Raw genomic sequence first — 6577 nt, 5'->3', positions numbered from 1 at the left:
GCACCAGAATTGAGGAAGATAGAACAAGGGGAGAGAACAAGTGCTGAAGCTGAGGAATTTGCTGAACACATCAAGCGTCTACATGAGGAGGTTCAGGCACACATTATCAAGATGAATCAAGAGTATAAAGCTAGGGCTGATGCAAGGAGAAGATATAAGGAATTCCAAGTAGGGGATCTTGTCATGGTGCACTTACGAAAAGAAAGATTTCCAGTTGGTACCTACAACAAGCTGAAAATGAAGAAATTTGGCCCCTGCAAAATTTTGAAGAAACATAACTCAGGAAATGCATATGAGGTGGAGCTGCCAGATGGTATTCACATTTCTCCCATTTTCAACATTGCAGATTTGACAGAGTATCATGATGATGGTGCAGATGAGGAGCTGGTTTTAGAGCCGTGTCCAATTCCTGCTTCTAAGAAGGAGGAGATAGAAGACATTCTAGATCATCGTGTGGGTAGGAGTACCAGAAACAGGCAGTATGAAGAGTATTTGGTCAAATGGAAAGGACGGCCAATTGAGGACTCGACTTGGATTTCAGCAGCTGAGGTTTCCCATTTGGGATTTCCTCTACCATCCATAAAGTGACAGGGTCACTTTTCAATCTACCCTGGGTGTCTGATGCAGGAGCATCCAGAGGTATAAGGGCAATCCTGTGTCACCCAAAAAAATGTACTTAGACTTAGTTTCTATTTTATGTCTTTGCATTTTTGGATACCCATTTGGCTCAAATAAAGGTTCCAACTCTCATAGTTCAACTATCAGTGCATTTAAAAATCCTGAAAAAATAGGAGCATGCAATTTGACCATCATTTTGGTGACCTAGAAGGTGTGACTTGGCCAGATGAATGTAATCAAGATTTAGAGCATTCCAAAAAAAGAATCAGGTCAAAAGGCCCCACGGTTTGAAAGTTATTGCAGTTTTTCGGGTTTTGGAGACCCCCTAAGAATGCTTCAGAGTCAGATTTGGGGCATTAAATGACCTCAAAAAGGGTCGAAAAATGGGGGATGAGCGTAGCTTGTCCATAGGGCTATAGAGCGCTTCGAGAGCTTTCCGAAAATGTAAACGGTTCGTCAATCGGAGTTACGGTTCAAAAGTTATGCCTCCCGGAAGTTCGGCTACCGTTTCTGGATTCTTCTAGAATTGCACCGACTTCTAACGCAGCTTCCGGAACCTTCTATTTTGTCGGTGGATGCCTACTAGCACTTTCTAGAATGTACTCCTAGTCCTTAACCCTCTGGGGTCTATTTAAGGAGATTTCTGGCATTGTAAAAGGCAGTTCGGGTTGGAGCTTGAGAGGAGGTGCTAAAAGGAGAAATATTCTCCAGATCTATGCTATTGTAAGCCCGCAGGGCATGTTTTGAGTTTATTTTCTCTGCACTGTTTGTACCAGCTTATTTTCTTAGTTAATGTAATTCCCCGTTCTATTGTGTCTATTCTGGTTGTTGGGTTGTGTCCCCATCAAGTGGTATCAGAGCGGGTTTTCCTGAGTGTGTAGACAGAGCGCCGACTGTGAGGCAGTTTGCACCAGGACTGTGTGGTTGTGGGTTCGAGTTAGAAGATGCCTCCATGAAGAGAGCGTGGTGGAAGGGCCAGAGCTGTTGATCCTGAGGAGGTTAGAGCCCTCCAGAGACAAGTACAAGCATTGCAAGAGGAGCTTCGTAGAGGAGCAAATATTGCCGCAGATGACAATAGTGAGGATGACAATGAAGAGGAAGTAATGGAAGTTGACGGGGAAGTTCTGAATCCTGTAGAGGAAAGGCTTTTTAGGGCCATTTCTAGGTTTGGGAAAAGACCTACAATTGAAGTGGGTATATTCTCGGGAAATTTGAAACCAGATGAGTTGATCGATTGGATCAATGAACTGGACGAATACTTTGAGTATGAGGATATAAGGGACCCAGATAGGGTTAAGTTTGCAAAGGCAAAACTAAAAGGCCATGCCAAAATCTGGTGGCAAGAGATTCAACTGGAAAGACTTAGAAGAGGAAAGGAGAAGATCACAAGATGGGATCGCATGGTGGACAAATTGAAGAAGCAGTTCATTCCTGTGGACTACGAGCTAGATCTGTTTAAGAAGATGCATGGGTTAAAGCAAGCAGGAAGATCAGTCCAAGAATATACAGAGGAGTTTTACCGACTCCTGATTAGAGCGGGGCATGCAGAAGCAAATAAGGAGAAGGTTGCTCGTTATATCAGTGGGTTGCGACCTAGCATCCAGGAGGAATTAAGTCTGGTAAGAATGACCAGCGTTGAAGAAGCATACCAGTTTGCCCTACAAGTTGAAGAGAAGCTGAGTAAAAGGTTTGAAGGAAGACAAAGAGGGTGCGGTCAAGGAGGAAGGGGAAGCGGTAGATCATCTGGAGGCCGCAATGAAACTCAAAAGAAAAATGAAGATGAGGGTACTAGCAGGAACCAGAGGAATGAGGGTTTCAATCGCTCCCGTGATCAAGATTTTGGAAATCAAAGAGGAAGAGGTAGAGGACGTGGACAGGGAAGAGGAGGCTTCCGTGGTACCTGTTTCCATTGTAATGAAGAAGGTCATCGTGCCTTTGAATGCCCTCAACGACAAGGAAGGATAGATAGGAGAGCTGAGGGCCAAGCTAGGGTTGCTCATGTAGATGAGGATGCACAATCATCACATTCAGAGGATGCAGAAAGAGGAGAGACCTTGGTAAATGAAAGAGTCCTACTAAGTGGTGAAAATGAACCAGGACAACGGAGGAGCTTGTTCCGTACTAGATGCAAGTGTGAGGATAAATGTTGTGATGTAATCATTGATGGTGGTAGCACTGATAATTTGGTATCCGAAGAGATGGTCTCTAAGCTGAAGCTCAAGAGGGAGAAACATCCCCAGCCCTATCGGATTTCTTGGGTAAAAGATGATCATAAGGTCCTGGTAAGTGAACAATGTTTAGTAAAATTCAAAATTGGAAGTTACCATGATGAAGTTCTCTGTGATGTTATTTCGATGGATGTTTGCCATCTATTGTTGGGTAGACCATGGCAGTTTGATAGACATGCAATACATGATGGACATGCAAACACATACTCTCTGACAAAGGATGGAGTTCGCCACAAATTGAAGCCCATGAAAAAGGAAGGTGAAAAGGTATGTAGCAGTGCTAGGATTTGTCTTGTTGATGGGAGGAAGTTTTTAGATGGCATGAAACATCAGCGCATGTGCTATGCTTTGATTCCTAGGAAAGATAAAGAAGGTAGTAGTGAAATACCATTTGAAGTTTCAGATTTACTAGGGGAATTTGGAGATATTATCTCTGATAATGTTCCAGATGGATTGCCACCAGTAAGGCAAATCAGTCATCAGATAGATCTGATTCCAGGAGCTAGTTTGCCTAACAAGGCTGCTCACAGGATGACTCCTACTGAAACAGAGGAGCTAAATAGACAGGTTCAGGAGCTGTTGAGGAAGGGCTTGATTCGAGAGAGCCTGAGTCCATGTGCAGTACCTGCAGTACTTGCACCAAAGAAGGATGGAGAGTGGAGGATGTGTACAGATTCTCGAGCTATAAATAGGATAACCATCAAGTACCGGTTTCCTTTACCAAGGATGGATGATCTTATGGACTGCTTGAGCGGAGCTCAGTACTTCACAAAGATAGATATGAAGAGTGGCTATCATCAAATACGGATTCGTGAAGGAGATGAGTGGAAAACAGCCTTCAAGACCAAGGAGGGTCTTTATGAGTGGTTAGTCATGCCTTTTGGATTGACGAATGCCCCAAGCACCTTCATGCGGCTCATGAATGAGGTACTTAAGAAGTTCTTGGGAAAATTTGTTATTGTCTATTTGGATGATATTTTAATTTTCAGCAAGACTTTGGAAGAACATTTACTGCATATTCGTAGTGTCTTTGAAAGGCTAAGAGAAGAGAAACTGTTAATTAATCTAAAGAAGTGTGTCTTTGCAAAAAGGGAGTTAGTCTATTTGGGATTTGTTATATCACCTGAAGGTCTCAAAATGGATCCAGAAAAGGTAAAAGCCATCTTGGAATGGCCTACTCCAAGGTCTGCTACTGAGGTAAGATCATTTCATGGTCTGGTCAGTTTTTACAGGAAGTTTATTAAGAATTTCAGTGGCATATGTGCACCCCTAACTGATACAATAAGAGGGGATAGAAAAGAGTTCAAATGGACTGCAGCAGCTGCGAGAAGTTTTGAATTGCTGAAGAAGAAGGTGACTGAACAGCCTGTGTTGGCACTTCCAGATTTCAGAAAAGTATTCCAGGTGGACTGTGATGCTAGTGGTAGCGCTATTGGGGCTGTATTAAGCCAAGAAGGTAAGCCTATTGCATATTTTAGTGAAAAATTGAATGATGCAAAGAAGAAGTATTCTGTTTATGATCAAGAGTTCTATGCAATAGTTCAGGCCTTAAAGAAATGGAGGCATTATTTGTTGCCAAAGGAATTTGTTTTGTATACTGATCATCAGGCATTACAGTACCTAAATAGCCAAGGTAAATTGAATCAGAGGCATATGAAGTGGGTAGAATTCTTGCAGAGTTATACATTTGTGTTAAAGCATAGAAGTGGAAAATCTAACAAGGTTGCAGATGCATTAAGTAGGAGACAGTTGTTGCTTACAACAATGCAGGTTGAAGTAGTTGGGTTTGATGAACTCAAGAATTTGTACCCCGAGGATCCTGATTTTGCTGAAGCATGGAAAGCTTGTAAAGAACCTGTGGTTGTAGATAGAACCAAGTGGTTAGACTATTTGATTCAGGATGGCATGTTGTTCAAAGGGAGTCAATTGTGCATTCCAAGGAGTTCCATGAGGGAAAATCTGATTAAGGAGAAACACAGTGGAGGGATGGCAGGACATTTTGGTCGGGATAAGACCATTGCCATTCTTAGAGAACATTATTTTTGGCCTCAAATTACACAGGATGTGAAGAAGTTTGTACAGAGTTGCCAGGTTTGTCAAGTTGCCAAGGGGTTTAGTCAAAATACTGGCCTGTATCAGCCATTGCCTGTTCCATCAAGGCCATGGGAGGACATAAGTATGGATTTTGTTCTTGGATTGCCAAGGACACAAAGGGGTAATGACTCAGTATTCGTGGTGGTTGATAGGTTCTCCAAAATGGCACATTTCATTCCATGCCACAAAACTCATGATGCTGTCCATATTGCAGACTTGTTTTTCAAAGAGGTGGTAAGACTACATGGTCTTCCAAGGAGTATAGTTTCTGACCGAGATACTAAATTTGTGGGGTATTTCTGGAGGACATTGTGGAAGAAGTTGAGAACAGACTTGAAATTCAGTTCCACGCATCACCCACAGACTGATGGCCAGACAGAAGTGGTAAATAGAAGTCTGGGCAATTTGCTGAGATGTTTAGTTGGAGATAAGCCCAAGGGATGGGATTTGATTCTACCACAGGCAGAGTTTGCTTATAATAACTCTGTAAATAGGAGTACTGGAAAATCACCATTTCAAATTGTATATGGAAATAGCCCAAGGACTGCACCAGAATTGAGGAAGATAGAACAAGGGGAGAGAACAAGTGCTGAAGCTGAGGAATTTGCTGAACACATCAAGCGTCTACATGAGGAGGTTCAGGCACACATTATCAAGATGAATCAAGAGTATAAAGCTAGGGCTGATGCAAGGAGAAGATATAAGGAATTCCAAGTAGGGGATCTTGTCATGGTGCACTTACGAAAAGAAAGATTTCCAGTTGGTACCTACAACAAGCTGAAAATGAAGAAATTTGGCCCCTGCAAAATTTTGAAGAAACATAACTCAGGAAATGCATATGAGGTGGAGCTGCCAGATGGTATTCACATTTCTCCCATTTTCAACATTGCAGATTTGACAGAGTATCATGATGATGGTGCAGATGAGGAGCTGGTTTTAGAGCCGTGTCCAATTCCTGCTTCTAAGAAGGAGGAGATAGAAGACATTCTAGATCATCGTGTGGGTAGGAGTACCAGAAACAGGCAGTATGAAGAGTATTTGGTCAAATGGAAAGGACGGCCAATTGAGGACTCGACTTGGATTTCAGCAGCTGAGGTTTCCCATTTGGGATTTCCTCTACCATCCATAAAGTGACAGGGTCACTTTTCAATCTACCCTGGGTGTCTGATGCAGGAGCATCCAGAGGTATAAGGGCAATCCTGTGTCACCCAAAAAAATGTACTTAGACTTAGTTTCTATTTTATGTCTTTGCATTTTTGGATACCCATTTGGCTCAAATAAAGGTTCCAACTCTCATAGTTCAACTATCAGTGCATTTAAAAATCCTGAAAAAATAGGAGCATGCAATTTGACCATCATTTTGGTGACCTAGAAGGTGTGACTTGGCCAGATGAATGTAATCAAGATTTAGAGCATTCCAGAAAAAGAATCAGGTCAAAAGGCCCCACGGTTTGAAAGTTATTGCAGTTTTTCGGGTTTTGGAGACCCCCTAAGAATGCTTCAGAGTCAGATTTGGGGCATTAAATGACCTCAAAAAGGGTCGAAAAATGGGGGACGAGCGTAGCTTGTCCATAGGGCTATAGAGCGCTTCGAGAGCTTTCCGAAAATGTAAACGGTTCGTCAATCGGAGTTACGGT

This window comes from Cupressus sempervirens, chromosome 9 (assembly GCF_028749045.1).
Source record: "Cupressus sempervirens isolate cs-2001-9-10 chromosome 9, ASM2874904v1, whole genome shotgun sequence".
Taxonomy (NCBI): Eukaryota; Viridiplantae; Streptophyta; class Pinopsida; order Cupressales; family Cupressaceae; genus Cupressus; species Cupressus sempervirens.
The sequence above is the reverse complement of the archived record's forward strand: the minus strand, read 5'-3'. Positions refer to the sequence as shown.